This window comes from Aulonocara sp. 'chitande type north' Nkhata Bay, linkage group LG3, assembly GCF_057382095.1.
Source record: "Aulonocara sp. 'chitande type north' Nkhata Bay isolate Kocher_YH1m ecotype deep benthic linkage group LG3, A_spYH_male_GT1.1, whole genome shotgun sequence".
Taxonomy (NCBI): Eukaryota; Metazoa; Chordata; class Actinopteri; order Cichliformes; family Cichlidae; genus Aulonocara; species Aulonocara sp. 'chitande type north' Nkhata Bay.
The window spans coordinates 69,009,791-69,027,170 of NC_141346.1; positions in this window are offsets into that span (position 1 = coordinate 69,009,791).

The window sequence follows — 17,380 nt, forward strand, 5'->3', positions numbered from 1 at the left end:
TACAAACAGATGAAGTTTACAAAAGAACAGAACATGAACATACAGAACCAGGAGTAAAAAAATGATGATATGAGTAGGCGAAAAAATTCAACATATAAATATTGTTCTGAGAGGCTTTTTGTTGGTTGAGTCTGAAATTGATTGTATGTACAATTCATATCCTTATAAAAAGGCAGAAATATGGTGTTTTATTAATAAACTTACATTTATGGATATAAAATAGCTAAAAGTATTAACAAATTTTTTATAAAAAAAAACATTTATCATTCTTCCTGGGGAACTTAAAGAAACAGAATAAAACATTTTCCCATCGTAAAGAAAACTCCCTTAAAATATGGACAATAACAAAACTGCTAAATTCTTCCAGAATCTCTGTGTAGAGGAACCAAAAGAGATGTGCCACAGTTTCTGGATGATCCCCACAGAAAGTTCAATTAGTATTTATGTCTCTTTTAAATGTTACCATATAGTGACTGGCTGGGTCACATTTATGAAGAATTTTATATGAGATTTCCTTCACCTTGTTCACAATTAGATATTTATGGGATCATCCAGACTGTCTTCCAGGTGATATCTGGAACATGTTGGTTCCAGTAAGATATTCTATATATGGGAGAGACATGATATCTTCTTGGAATAAACTACGTATTCTCTTATTGCTGTTACCAAGTTCCTGTGAAAAGCAGATTTTTCCCACTGCTGACTCAGCTGGATCAGGGAGAGTGACTGAGGCAGATATTGAGCTGTCAGTGTTTTTATATAACATTAAAGTCCCTGAGGGTATGGCACCAAGCACCATTGAGAATTCCCCAACACTGACGGGAAAATTATATAGTGTAAGGAATTCATTGTAAGTAAGTAGTACTCCCTCGTTAAATTTTAAAAATTAGTAGCGGCCGCCATTGTTGGCAGCTGAAATTTGGCTGGGCCGCGCTATGAATTCTGGGATATGGTGGGCCACGAAGGACACACCCGACCCATCCTTCAAACTCGGGGGAATGAAGGACGCATTTGAAGGAGTCGAGGAATCGGGACAGCCTTCGTCGCCTGGCTGTGACGTCATCGGCCTTCAAATGCGGCCTCCGGAGGATGCAGCCGACGTTTTGGGACACAGCTTGTGTGTCTTTGTTGGTCATGTGACCTCCCAGGGACTACACATGGAAATGAGCAGTTTAGCTCAAATCTGGCAGGTTTCCATCGTCTGTTTTTGTCCTGATGTCCATGAACATGAACACTGTCCCTGTCAAACACGTCCAGATAATCTGATCCAGTGTTGTTCTTCTTCTGTGGTGTTTGTTATGGAGCAGCAGCTGCTGATCCTGATGTCCTCCACCAAGGGGGCAGCAAATTCAGCTGACTGTCATCATTTATTAAAAAGATGTAACAATGTAACATAATGCAATATAATAGTGTCAGTTACACATTGTGGGTTGCACTGTGGCCAGAATGGACATTACCTCCTGCCTAATGGAAGCTGTCAGCCATCCTGCAACCATGAATTAGATAAGCAGAAGTGAAGGGATTGTTAACAACAATTTAATAATAAAATGTAATGTGATAGTTGCACTTTATTAGCTCTCCACAATCGTATGAATAATAACCATGAATGCACTGCATGCTCATAGCAAGTTCTTTAGGTTGAAAGTGAGATCCTGCTTTAAAGGGCGCTTCATCTGCTGGGAATGACATGTTTCTTCTAGTATGTAAGGCTCAGCCCATCTTACTGGGACTTACTTTTGTAGATCCACATGCTCTAAACCTGGTGCTCCATGATTGGTGCAGAAGCTTTAAGCTCCTATTAACAAATAATGACCATGGACTTAGTTGTTACTACAATAACTTATCATTGAGCAACTTGTATATTTAATTTTACTTGTAAAACTATGCAAGTAGAATTGAATGGGGCACAGTGAGCTGAGCACAGGCCCACTCTGTGACACTCAGAGGTTTGTGGATATCATACTGAGAGTATTGGACACAGTGCAGCCAGCTTGCAGCCACTTTCCCACCACTTTAGCACAATGTTTACATGAGACTCAGCCACACTAATGTTCCTGGGCAGACATGTGGTGCAGCATGGCTGATGGCACTGTACCTGCAGCTGTCATGGACAAGAACCACTCAATACCTCACCCAAGCCAAGCCTGTGCTGATGTTGTGATCTGAGACCGAGACACTAACCCAGGATCATGATATGATGTTGTGAGAGTTTCACTAAGAATTAGCTCTGATTACAAGATTTCAATCTATCGTAACTCTAATTTGTATTTACTTCAGTTTGTTCATCTTGGAGCTGTGTGCAGCTGAGGACAGTCTTATTATTACCAGGTGAGGATATGTAACAGCCACAGTCTGTAGAGATGATGTCACCATGGAGTGGTGATGTCACTGGAGCTGCCAATATGTGCTCCAGCCAAAGCTACACCAGAGGGTTGTGCTGTGTAACAGGTTGGTGCAGGTGGTGTTATCTACATTTGAACATTAGGCAACAGTCTCACGAAGACACTTTATATTGTTCACTAAAGACCAACAATAACAGAGACAAAGGGAGAGCAGCAGAACTAGTGCTAACAATTAGCACTGCTAGCCTGCCCACCAACACCAGCTAATGTTCTAAAAACGATGATCAATGATTTTGCTGTAACGGCTCCAGCTGTCTGTGTCAGGGACACGTTGGAGATGAAGTGAGTGATCCAGTGACAAAGGTTTGGAAACCTGCAGTCAGCTGAGACTAAAGGAGTCACCTGACCGAGAGACGAAATGTTTCACTGAGAACGTCCAGATGAACAGAATCAACCTTTGGGATAATCTGTTCCACACATCCATGTTTCACTTACTGCATTATATTTCCTCATTGCTGTGCACACAGGCCTGTGGCTTATAACCAACTCCAAGTTCAGACTCAGAGGCTGCTGAAGCTGTTTTCTGGAACAGAGACGTGTTGGATATAAAACCAACTCTTCTTTATGTGTCAGCACTGAGGAAAGGAGCAGCTTCGTTTCTAAGTGTATGAAGGACTGTAGCAGTGTGTGTGTGAGGTTTATTTCACAGACAGAACCATGTCAAAAACACAACTTCAGGTAAAAACAATACAAAATCAAAGAGTCTGATCAGAAGGATTAAACAGAGGAGTGTGGGACTGTTTTTAACAGACAGCAGGTTAAGCCAGGCTGGAGGAGTAAACTGAGCCTCGGTGTGAGCAGCAGTGTGTTTGACAGGAAGCTGAGATAAACAGTCTGGAGCCCATTTAGTGCTTCATATGAAAGTGTGAGGATTTGAAAGCAAATCTAAAATCAAGCAGGAGTCAGTGTGAGAATGATTTGTGCTTTTCCTCAGTCAGATGCTGGGAGTTTCAGTTCATCCATGTTCAGCGTGCTGTGCTTTGTGTAACAGGAGAATATGACAGTATAAATCAAGTCTTCATGTCACTGAAAGCCTCCACAGTCTGCTATGGAGGTGCATCAGTTTGGATTTACAAGAAGAACATTTCTTAAACCTGCCACAAGATGGCGCTCCAACAGAAGGGATGTCCACAGTGTAACACAGACACACACATACTGTGTGAATGTGTGAGTGAATGGGCTTTCAACACAAGGCTTCTGCTGCTACCTTTAATTACATAATTAGCTAACAAGAACAAACTGTTAATTACCACCAAAGAACGGCTCCAGATTTTAGCTGCTGACCATTTTGTGAAACGTTGATTACATCAGCTTATTGTTGATTTTTCAACCTTAATATCAGCTGCTTTAAAGGAGCCTCGTTCTCTGGCAGTAACACTTTTCTTCACTAGATGCAGTGCAGGCACAGTCTGTGTTTCTAAACTACACACTAATGTTCATTGTTGTGCAGCTAAATCCTCCCTCTGGATGGGAAGAATCCCTGTCAGGCTTCAAACACCTGGCTTGGTGTTCTGGAGCTAATGTGTCACCTGTGAGGACTCTGAGATGAACACACAGCAGACACTTCAGTTCTCCGTCTGTGTGTCCTCAGTTTCCCAGCATGCCTTGGCTGTGGTGGTGGAGGTGAATGAGGGGGAACATCTGTCCTGCTGCTCTGTCAGCACTCAGGTTTCATACCTGGTGATCTCAGAGGACAAAGCGGCGTTACAGCAGCGCACGTTGATGAGACCTGATGCTCTGAACAGTTCAGACTTCAGCCTCACTCTGAGAAAACAAACGACTGACTGTCAGCAGCAACTACACCTGCTCCATCAGTGACGGAGAGAAGGACTGAGACTGAGAGACATACAGCTGCAGGTCAAAGGTCAGAAACGCCCGCTCTTTGTACGGGTCAGGAGTTAGTACTGCAGAGGTCAGAGGTCAGCTTGCTGACAAACCATTTGAAACAGTTTGGAGCTAAAAGCACAACAGCAGAGGAAAGAAGAGACACTGCAGAGATGATGCAAAATATTGTGTTTTGTTCTCAGCTGTCAAAAAGTGTAACACACGTGTTCCAGCACAGCCTTTGTGTACTTTCACTTCTCCATACTGTCCATTGGAAATCCTGTTTGTTACTTTTTGATTTCAGTCCATGTGTCCAAAGCAAACTTCTGTCCCACACTTTCTCTGCTGACTCTTCACCGATGCTCAGATGATCTCAGATGATTTCACCAGAACTCATCAAAATTCGGGCTCCACAGAAACCCAGACGTCACTAAACAAGCGTAACAAGCAAAGTGAAAACTGGTCGTTCAGCTTTATTGACCAAAGATAAGCTCACATGTCACCTCATGACACAGACACTTATTTCCACAGCATGCACGAGGACTGACAATAAGTGTCTATAAAGCCACTTCTATCTGCCACACCTGTGCTTCTGTCATGGTTGCTCTCCTCTCACTCTGTCATTTATCCACAGTCTGCCTCCCTCTGCTCCGTCAGCTGACGTCCTCTCTACACCACCTGCTGTGTTTTATCCTGCAAAAACACATTTAAGAAGCGTTGCACCGAGTAACGGGAGGAACTGCTATAAAATCCATTTAAAGGAGGTGGTGCTGAGTGCTGTGACTGGGGTCCCACCACTGACATCACGGGTGGAGGACATGTTGGAAAACTGCTACAAAGTGCTGTGCAGCCAGCAGAGCTTACAGTCTGTCCTGTGTGTCATACAGGCTCTCACACTTAGTGTTTCTGTGACACATTGAAGAGAAGTTTGTGTTGTTCACAGTTGTGCTTGTACTGAGTGACAGCTGACATGACCTAACAGGAATAATGTGTCTGTGCTGAATGAGAAGTAACACACAATGAAGTCTTGATGCATCTCAATCATCCAGGAAAGTGAGTCTGTTGGTTCTGTTCATCTGGACGCAGCGTTTTGTGGGAGAAACGTGTCGTCATCATCAGGTGACGTCTTCAGTCTCAGCTGCAGGTTTCAGTCTTACAAACAGGACATTTGCATAAAGACTGAAAGCAGCTGCAGGAACGATGGGCTGGGAGCTCCGTTCCTTCATCTTAATTATGCAGATTCTCAGGACCATTGATCAACAACCACTGATCCATGTCCATGAGTCCCATTCACAGAGATGTGGGAATGGCTGCAGTCACAGCATGTAAGATGGAAATAAATGAGAAGTATTTAGCTGAAGTGGATTTGATTTATGTTACTTCTTTTTTAACTTGTAGTTCTACATTGGAAGATTATTGTGATATTGAAATATAAAAATACATTTATATTCTATTATTTTCTCAAAATAAGCGTCACACTCGTGGAAGCCGGTGTAGCCGCCGAAACGCCTGCATTTATGGAGACTTTCAGCCCCAGGTAGGCCAGTTATGGATCTTCGGATCTACATTATGTCAGCAGCTGTTCTCCACCGTGAACTGTGTTCAAACAAACACGCTCACGCCTCACAGACGACAGCTTACAGTCCTGTAGAGATAAAGTGACTTCGTACAGCCCCGACCCGCATTTGCAAATATGAGAGGAAGACTACGTGGGATGACCGGCGTCAGGTACAGACTGCTATACCCTGCAAAGCTGTTAGTGACCCATGGTGATGTGAGGAAAAGCTTTACCGATCCCAAAGAGACCGTAGACTACGCGGAGAAGCACCTCTCCCACCCACCTTCAAATGTATTAAAAGCAAGGATATATCTATATGTCTAACGCTGACACAGCACTGTGTTTCTTCTTTTCCCTTTATATTCCATGTAAAGGTGAATATGGAGCATTTATGGAGCTCGTTTATTGACCAGCTGTCAGTTAGAAGGTAAGAGTTACTAGGTTAACAGAGGTTAGCAGTAACAGTACGGGGAAGTATATTGTGTTGTTCTTTTGTTGTTTTTTATTTTATCGTACTTTACTTTGTTATTTGGATTTTACCTGTTGTGAGTGCTTCCCGTAATTCTCCTTTTTCTTGCGCCGCTGCGGCCAGAGTTCACAACATTACATATTTTTGTATCTATAAACAGGAAGCTGACACTCTCCAGACTTTATCAAAGGTGTGAGCGTCACAGCAGAGGCCTTTGTGTCAACGTAGCTGAAGACAAAACACAGAAACACATGAAGGAGATTTTCCTGGCCTGGATTTTATACAAATATTCTGCAGTACATCAAAAATGAAAGAAAACCATTAGTCAACATATGAACATCACCTCTGAAGTTACAGAGCTTTGATTGGAGACACAGCTGAGCGTTTTGCATTTTGCATAATTAATTACACAATTAATTATGTAACCACTTGATACTGAGACAAAAACGGTGCCGACTTTAGGATTAGTGAACGTCCACAACAATTCACCCAGCCTGTAGAAGAAGGGTGGAGGTTTTGTCTTGCTCACAGACATATTCAATCTGTCCTTGGCCCACGCTGTGGTACCGGCCTGCTTCAAATCCACCTCCATCGTCCCGATACCCAAAAACTCCAACCCATCTTGCCTCAATGACTACCGCCCAGTAGCACTCACCCCCATCATCACTAAGTGCTTAGAGCAGCTGGTCCTAGCACACTTCAAATCCTGTCTCCCTCCCACCCTGGACCCCCACCAATTCGCATACCGACAGAACAGGAGCACAGAGGATGCAGTCTCCATCGCACTGCACTCTGTCCTCTCACACCTGGACAACAACAACACCTACGCCAGAATGCTGTTTATAGACTTCAGTTCAGCATTCAATACAATCCACCCCCCACAACTCATCAGGAAACTGACAGACCTGGGCATCAGCTCCCTCATCTGCAAATGGTTACTGGACTTCCTGACCAACCGCCCCCAACATGTCCGGCTGGATAACCACTGCTCATCTACCATCACAATGAACACCGGTGTACCACAAGGCTGTGTGATGAGCCCTTTCCTCTACTCCCTCTTCACCCACGACTGCAGACCTGCTGATGGTTCCAACACCATCATTAAGTTTGCAGATGACACCACGGTGATTGGCCTCATCAGTGACAACGATGAGACCGCCTACAGGGAGGAGGTGGATCGTCTGGCTGAGTGGTGCGACACAAACAACCTGCTGCTTAACACCGAGAAGACCAAGGAGCTCATCGTGGACTACAGGAGGAATGCTGACCCACATCCACCCATCCACATTAAGGGGACGGCTGTGGAGCGTGTGAGCAGCTTCAAGTTCCTGGGAGTCCACATCTCCAAGGATCTCACCTGGTCGACCAACTGCTCCAAGCTGGTCAAGAAGGCTCACCAGCGCCTCTTCTTCTTGAGGACTCTGAGGAAGAACCACCTGTCCTCAGACATCCTGGTGAACTTCTATCGTTGCACCATCGAGAGCATCCTGACCAACTGTATAACAGTCTGGTACGGGAACTGCTCTGCCTCAGACCGGAAGGCGTTGCAGAGGGTCGTGAAAACTGCCCAGCGCATCGCCGGAGCACCACTTCCTGCCATAAAAGACATCTACAGGAAGCGGTGTCTGAAAAGGGCTGGGAAAATCATCAAAGACCCCAGTCACCCATCACATGGAGTCTTCACCCTCCTGCCCTCTGGGAGGCGCCACAGGAGCCTCCGGACTAAGACCACCAGGTACCGGAACAGCTTCTTCCCCACAGCTGTCAGACTCCTGAACTCTGCCTCCTGACATCTGACCCCACGTTAAACTCATGGACTGAACATACACACACCCACAATGGACAACTGTACCCTCAAACACACAATAATAACATGGACTGAACCACCACTCACAACCACTAGCACTTTATATAGCCTCTGTAGAAACTACCTACACCCTCACTTATCTTAACTGCACTACTGTATAGCTCTGTGTAAATAATCATTCTGTACATTCAATAATCTTTAATCCTACAACTGTCTACAACTTGCACAGTTCCCATTTCTGTATAGCTGTATATCTCAAATTTCTGTAAAGTTATTTATTTCATATTCTGTATAGTTTTTCATATTTATATCCTGTTCATAGCCTGTACATAGCTTGTACTCACTACAGCCTGTGCATACTTAGTTATAGAATATTCACAACATACTTCATACCGTGTACATTATAACATTCTGTAATATACTTGCATATCTATACTATTGCTAATATATATTGTAATATATCTATATCACTAAGCACTTCTGGATGGATGCAAACTGCATTTCGTTGCCCTGTACCTGTGCATGTGCAATGACAATAAAGTTGAATTCTATTCTATTCTATTCTTTGTTTTGTTTTTGCAGGAGCAGAAGGATGACAGAGACTAAAGGGGGAGGCTGTAGCTTCACATGAGTGTGAGCTGCAGACTGAACCCTTTGGTTGCTAATGTTGAGTCACTGATGTTTGCATTAAGAAAATTGTGTTTTATTAGCTGTGTTTTAATTAAGGTATCACATTATATTGTTGGGAATGTTAAATGCTAAAGTGAAGAAAAGCTTTGATTTCACTCATGACTGAACATGTTATTATTAACCATAGCAGGTGTTACGTCCCCTGGCTAGTCTAGGGGGTTGAAGGGACGAACATAAATGTGGATAGAGAAGGAGGAGCCAAGATGGTAATTTTAAAAGGTTTATTGAATACTGGTGATGGGGTTCAGACCGAGGTGTAACGTCAGGGAGAGCCAAGGCCAACATAACAAACAAAACATCCCTGACGTAGAAATAAAAGAAACTTACCTAACTCCAAAGAAACAAAATATACAACCTATAACCATAACCTACCTAACAACACATAAACAGGAGAAAACAGGGTGTCAAAACAAAAGGCAGCTCTCCCCTACAAGCAGTCTGAACATGAAACAACAATGCTCACACAAAATACAAAGGCATGCAAGCCTGCACAAGTATGGCAACCAAAATGGCCGGAGGGCCCAGAAGCACAGCTCCACAGGCCTTAAATAGTGCTCTGCTGATTACCAATTAGCCGGACTCTGCACAGCATCCAATCAGGACAGAGGAGGTGGAGCCTGGACAAAACAAAGGGTTAATAGGGAGAAGAGACATCCTCCTGGGGGATGTAACACCCCCACCCAGAAAAACAAACGTATAAGTTTGTTAACCTTACACCATCACATTCTTGAGAGGGCATCGGCCACAATATTTTCACATCCTCTCTTATGCTTTATTTCAATGTTGTAGTTTTGTGAAATTAAAGCCCACCTCATCAATCGTTGATTGTTGTTATACATACGAGAGAGGAACACGAGAGGATTGTGATCAGTGAAGACCTCTACAGGTTGGGAAGTAGACCCCACATACACGTCAAAATGCTGAAGAGCCAGAAGCATGGCCAGAGTCTCCTTTTCAATTGTCGAGTACCGCCTTTGATGAGTATCGAACTTCTTGCCAAAGAAGCAGACAGGATGACTCACTCCTTGTCCATCATCCTGGAGAAGAACAGCTCCAGCCCCCACCTCACTGGCATCCACTTCAAGCTTGAAAGGTTTAGAAAAGTCTGGAGCGACAAGAACAGGTGAACTCGACAGAAGACCTTTTGCACATTCAAAAGCATGTTGACACTCAGGACTCCAAATGAATGGTACCTTAGGGCTGCACAGGTTTGTCAGTGGTGTTACGACCTCAGAAAAATTCCTACAGAAACACCTGTAGTAACCAACCATCCCCAGAAATCTGCGCAGCTCGCAGCGTGTTGTTGGCACAGGAAAGTTAAGAATGGCATTAACCTTTGCACTGATAGGGCGAACCTTGCCCTGCCCAACTTCCTTTCCAAGGTAGGTCACTGTAGCCTTACCAAACTTGCATTTAGCCAAGTTGAGGGTCAAGGAAGCATCAGCTAAACGCTTGAACACAGTGGTTAAGGTGTCAACATGCTCTGACCAGCTGGAAGAATAGATGGCCACATCATCAAGATAAACATTACAGTTTGCCACACCAGATAATACAGTTGACATTAACCTCTGAAATGTAGCAGGAGCATTTCTCATTCCAAATGCCATGACTGTATATTGTAAAAAGTGATCAGGTGTTACGAAAGCTGAGATTTCTGATGCTCTTTCTGTCAGAGGTACTTGCCAATAACCTTTAAGAAGGTCCAGCTTACTCACATAAGCAGCAGATCCGACGCTGTCAATACAGTCCTCAATACGGGGCAGTGGGAAGGAATCAGGTACGGTTACTGCATTTACCTTGCGGAAATCTGTGCAAAAGCGAGGTGTTCCATCTGATTTTGGCGTAACCAGGCACGGAGAACTCCATGGACTATAGCTTGGGATAGCCAATCCATGCTTTAGAAGGTAGTCTATTTCTGTGTTCATCATTTCCCTTTTTGCCATATTCACACGGTAAGCATGCTGCTTAATAGGCACGGCATTCCCAACATCAATGTCGTGCTCTATTACAGTAGTACGGGAAGGCATGTCCCCAAAGAGTGTTAAATGAATGGTGATGAGCCTTTCAATGTCCAACTGTTGCTCACGGGTCAAGTGAGACATATATAGACAACCGGGACAGTACCTCAGAATTAAGCATTCTGGCATTCTGGTAGCTGGCATCACAAAGTTTGAGCCCGTCTTCATCTAAGCTCGACCTCAATCCTGAGGGAGAGTTCAACAAAAGAGTTTCTGGAGATGAGATTGGCTCTGACGGAGATGCCACAGGCTTATCTGCGGTGCCACAGAAAGAGTCAGCTCTAGAATGAAAAGATTTGAGCATATTGACATGGCACAAGCGTGTTTTACGCTTCCTGTCTGGTGTTTTAATCACATAGTCAGTGTCATTTACTTTCTTATCCACCTGGTATGGTCCACAGAAGCGGGCAGACAATGCAAGGCTAGCAGTTGGTAGAAGAACCAAAACCTTGTCACCTGGATTGAAAGATCGAGGAACGGCTTTCTTATCATACCAACTCTTCATCTTCCCCTGAGCAGAGGAGAGGGCTTCTGCAGCTGCCAACCTGGCCTTATGGAGGCGCTCTCTGAACTGTGAAACATAATCCAGAACATTAGTTTTCACAACATGGTCTGTTGACAAGAACTGTTCTTGCAACAACTTCAAAGGTCCCCGAACAGAATGACCAAACACTAGTTCATTTGGGCTAAACCCAAGGGACTCTTGCTTAGCTTCGCGCATGGCAAACACCATCAGGGGTACTCCCTCATCCCACTCGTTTCCAGTATCCAAGCAGTATTTCTGCAACGTTGCCTTGAGTGTCTGATGCCAGCGCTCTAATGCTCCTTGAGACTCAGGATGGTATGCACTTGACACAACATGCTTAATCCCCAGAGTCTGCATGACCTGCTTGAAAAGTTTAGACAGAAATTTAGTTCCTTGGTCTGTCTGGACTACTTTTGGTAAACCAAAAGTACTTTTGGTAAACCAAAAGTAGTGAAGAACTTTGTCAAAACTTTAATCACCAAAGGTGCAGTTATTCTTCTAAGTGGGACAGCTTCTGGAAAACGAGTCGAAGTACACATTGCAGTCAGTAAAAACTGATTACCATTCTTTGTCTTGGGCAATGGACCAACACAGTCCACAATGACACGTTCAAAAGGTTCACCAAGTACTGGTATAGGATGAAGAGGAGCTATAGGAACTGTCTAGTTTGGCTTTCCTGCAATCTGACATGTTTTACAAGTGCGGCAAAACTCAACTACATCAGCCTTCAATCCTGGCCAAAAGAAATGGTTGAGTATCTTGTTGTACGTTTTTGTAACTCCCAAATGACCAGACAGAGGGTGCTCATGTGCAAGGGAGACTACGTAGTGACGATACTCAAGAGGCACAACAATCTGATAAGTAGTGCTCCAGTCACAGTCATCAGAACAGCTTCCCTCTACGTCCGCTGTTAAACTTGGGTGGGCAGTCCACTTGCGCATCAAGACCCCATCTTCCAAGAAATAAGAAGCCTTTTTATTTCCTGTTTCAGAAAGAGAAGTAAAGCATTTAGTCAATGAGGGATCAGACTTCTGAGCAGCAACAAGGCTTTCACGTGTGACTGGCAAGTCTAACTGTGGGAGATGTAGATCCTTCCACTTCTCAGTAGTATCCTTTGAGCCACTTTTAAGATCAACTAGGGTTTGCAAATCATCTGTAGCCAGAGCCTGAGCCAACGAAGAGTCTGACAAATCAATTTCTGCTTTAAGTCTTGCTTGAGCCCTGGTGAGAACACAAGCAGGAAAAACAGATGGGAAATATGTTGCTAGGTCGTTGCTCTTCAAGTTTGATTTTGGATCATTTGTTACTTCGGGAACACGTTGCACTTTTCCACCAGCAATATCATTTCCCAAAATGAACTGCACCCCTTTTATGGGAAGAGAGGGGGCGTACTGCCACAGAGAAGATGCCATTAACCAACTTTGACTTGATGTGTACATAATGCAAAGGAGCTTCAACATAGCCCATTTCAACTCCTTGAATCAGAATGCTGCCATGACAAGGGGAATGGTCCCTCAGGGGTAATACATCAGATAAAATCACAGATCGTGACCCTCCCGTATCTCTGAGTATTCGAATGGGTTTTTCATCCTCAGGCTTCCCAGTCAATGACACAGTGCCATCTAAGAGGAAGGGTTTGAAGCAGGGATCAACTCCTTCACTTTGGTCCCTTCTCTCAGCACGAATGGTTTTAATTAAACCTACTCCTTTTGGTGACTGGTTCTTGCGCTTCAAAGCGGGACATTCAACAACAACATGACCAAGTTTATGACAATAGAAACATTCCCTTTCGGTCCTTGGAGCAAAAGTCTGTCGTGGGCTTGAAGGATCCTTTCGTGGGGGAGGTTCTCTGGTGGTAACTTCACGTTTCTGCACAAAAACAGTTTTATGAGTCAGCACAAATTCATCAGCTATCACAGCTGCTTCTTTCAAAGTGGAAACCTTCTGTTCATTAAGGTGTACAACAATGCGTTCTGGCAGGCCATTTTTGAACTCTTCCAGAAGTATCAGTTCACGTAAGGAGTTGTAGTCAGGAACTTTACTTGCTGTTATCCATCTATCAAAAAGAGTAGCTTTTTCACGAGCAAACTCTACAAAAGTCTGATTTGCTGTTCTTTTGTGATTGCGAAAGCGTTGCCTATACGCTTCGGGAACAAGTTCATAAGCAGCAAGGATAGCAGACTTCACTACATCATATTTCAAACTTTCTTCCAAAGACAAAGCAGAACAGACTTCTTGTGCTTTGCCTACCAATTTGCACTGAAGAAGCAATGGCCAAACTTCTCTCGGCCAGTGCAATGAGGCAGCAACACGTTCAAACACATTGAAATATGTATCAACTTCTGATTCACGAAATGGAGGTACCAACACAATGTTTTTACTCACATTGAAACCACCTGGGTTTACATGGGAGGAGGTTGTTTCACCAACAGATGAATTTGCAGAACTAGGTTGAGTAGTAGTACTTCTTGAAGTCTGTGCCTGTAACTCCAACTGACGCAGTCTGACCTCCCTTTCAATCTGCAACTCCAGCTCCAACTTTTTCAGCTTTAACACCTTTTCTGTCTCTGCTTCCAACTCCAACCTGCGAAGTTCCAACTCTGCCTGGCGAGCTTGGGCTTTATCCTGAGCCTCAAATTGTAATTTAGCCAAACGTACCTTGAATAATACTTGTCTTGAACGAGGAGAAGATGGAGTAGCAAAAGAAGGTGAGCCATTAGTGCTTAAATTTTCCACCGTTTGTTGCTCCACAGCAGCAGGGTTTTGCCCTTCGTCCTTTACCACAGCAGGCTTCACTCCTTCATTAGGGGTCCTGTCAAGAGGAACTGGCAAACGAGGTGATTTAGAAACAGGAAGTAGGCCTTCTTCCACAAGTTTGTTTGAAACAGCAGTTTTCAAGTCCTCTTTCACCATTTGCCTTGATACATTTAACTCAAAGTGTGCTGCTATAGCAAACAAATCACGTTTTCTACACACATTTCTACACTACTCCCAAGAAGGATTACTCAAAAATGCACTCAAAGCAAAAACACCAGTTGCCATACTAACTACCTCTGCCAAATACACCAGCAGAAACAAACAACTCCAAACCTTCACCATCCACAAATGGATTAACCAGGACCTTTATCCCGGACAAGCCGCCAATTTATGTTACGTCCCCTGTAAAGAGTCAATTAACTTTTATAGAGGAAAAAAGGCCAAAAACTCTGTTAACTCATTCACTGCCAGCCATTTTCAAACGTATGCTTTCAATTGACGTCTATAGACGTCAATGGCAGTGAATGAGTTAATACCTATGAATAACAGGGAATGATAGACTTGTCACATTCAAAATAGAGATATGTAATAACAAACACGGGTCCGTGTCATTTAGGTTCTCCATTGAAATAGTCAATCATTTAGAAAAGTAGAATATATAAAAAAAAAAAACACCCAGCACGCCCCTGCGGGCGGTTTATCCTTCAAGCTCGGGTCCTCTACCAGAGGCCTGGGAGCTTGAGGGTCCTGCGCAGTATCTTAGCTGTTCCCAGGACTGCGCTCTTCTGGACAGAGATCTCCGATGTTATTCCCGGGATCTGCTGGAGCCACTCGCCTAGCTTGGGAGTCACCGCACCTAGTGCTCCGATTACCACGGGGACCACCGTTACCTTCACCCTCCACATCCTCTCGAGCTCTTCTCTGAGCCCTTGGTATTTCTCCAGCTTCTCGTGTTCCTTCTTCCTGATATTGCTGTCATTCGGAACCGCTACATCAATCACTACGGCCGTCTTCTTCTGTTTGTCTACCACCACTATGTCCGGTTGGTTAGCCACCACCATTTTGTCCGTCTGTATCTGGAAGTCCCACAGGATCTTAGCTTGGTCATTCTCCACCACCCTTGGGGGCATCTCCCATTTTGACCTCAGGACTTCCAGGTTATACTCGGCACAGATGTTCCTGTACACTATGCCGGCCACTTGGTTATGGCGTTCCATGTATGCCTTGCCTGCTAGCATCTTGCACCCTGCTGTTATGTGCTGGATTGTCTCTGGGGCATCTTTACACAGCCTGCACCTGGGGTCTGGCCTGGTGTGATAGACCCCAGCCTCTATGGATCTTGTACTCAGAGCTTGTTCTTGTGCTGCCATGATTAGTGCCTCTGTGCTGTCTTTCAGTCCAGCTTTGTCCAGCCACTGGTAGGATTTCTGGATATCAGCCACCTCCTCTATCTGCCGGTGGTACATACCGTGCAGGGGCCTGTCCTTCCATGATGGTTCCTCGTCTCCCTCCTCTTTCTTGGGTTTCTGCTGCCTGAGGTATTCACTGAGCACTCGGTCAGTTGGGGCCATCTTCCCAATGTATTCTTGGATGTTCGTTGTCTCATCCTGGACTGTGGTGCTGACACTCACCAGTCCCCGGCCCCCTTCCTTCCGCTTAGCGTACAGCCTCAGGGTGCTGGACTTGGGGTGAAACCCTCCATGCATGGTAAGGAGCTTTCTTGTCTTTATGTCAGTGGCTTCTATCTCCTCCTTTGGCCAGCCTATTACCCCAGCAGGGTACCTGATCACGGGCAGGGCGTACGTGTTGATGGCCCGGATCTTGTTCTTACCATTCCGCTGACTCCTCAGGACTTGCCTGACCCTCTGCAGGTACTTGGTGGTTGCAGCCTTTCTAGCGGCCTCTTCATGGTTCCCATTTGCCTGCGGGATCCCCAGGTACTTGTAACTGTCCTCTATGTCTGCAATGTTGCCTTCTGGTAGTTCAATCCCCTCAGTTCTGACTACCTTCCCTCTCTTTGTTACCATCCGACTACACTTCTCCAGTCCGAACGACATTCCAATGTCATTGCTGTATAGCCTGGTAGTGTGGATCAGTGAATCGATGTCTCGTTCACTCTTGGCATACAGCTTGATGTCATCCATGTACAGGAGGTGGCTGACAACTGCTCCGTTCCGTAGTCGGTATCCGTAGCCAGTCTTGTTAATGATCTCACTGAGGGGGTTCAGGCCTATGCAGAACAGCAGTGGGGACAGAGCATCTCCTTGGTAGATCCCGCACTTGATGGTGACTTGTGCTATGGGCTTGGAGTTGGCCTCTAGTGTTGTACGCCACATCCCCATTGAGTTCCTGATGAAGGCTCTTAGGGTCCCATTGATCTTGTACAATTCTAGGCATTCCAGTATCCAGCTGTGGGGCATTGAGTCATAGGCCTTCTTGTAATCAATCCAGGCAGTGCACAGGTTGGTCAGTCTGGTCTTGCAGTCTCGGCTGACTGTTCTGTCTACCAGTAGCTGGTGTTTTGCGCCTCTGGTATTCTTGCCAATTCCTTTCTGTGTCCCACTCATGTATTGACCCATGTGCCTGTTCATCTTAGCCGATATGATGCCTGACAGGAGCTTCCATGTAGTACTGAGGCAGGTTATTGGTCGGTAGTTGGAGGGGACCGGTCCCTTCTTGGGGTCCTTGGGGATCAGGACCGTCTGACCTTCGGTTAACCATTCCGGGTGTCTCTCATTAACTAGCAGCTGGTTCATTTGTGCTGCCAGACGCTCGTGGAGTGCAGTCAGCTTCTTTAGCCAGTAGGCGTGAACCATGTCGGGCCCTGGTGCTGTCCAACTCTTCATACTGGAGACCCTTTCTTGGATATCTGCCACTGTGATGGTTACTGGACCCTGTTCAGGGAGGTCGCTGTGGTCTGCCCTCAGATCCACTAGCCACTGAGCATTGCCGTTATGGGTTGCGTCCTTCTCCCATATGCTCTTCCAGTATTGCTCCGTCTCCAGCCTTGGTGGTGCTGTTCTCTTATTATTGTTCCCTTGCCACTGAGAGTACACCTTTGCTGGTTCTGTGGAGAACAGCTGGTTTATTCTCCTGCCTTCTATCTCTCTGGTGTACCTCCTCAAGCGGCTGGCCAAGGCTGTGAGTCTTTGCTTGGCAGTTTCCAAGGCCTCAGGTATGGACAGCTTGCTGTATTTCTTATGCACCTTCTTTGTCGCACCTTTCTGCAACTCCGTTAGTTGGCTAACCTCCCTCCGTGCTACTTTGATCTTGCCCTCTAGCCTCCTTCTCCATGGAGGGTACTGCCCCTTGTGGCTGTTCAACTTGTA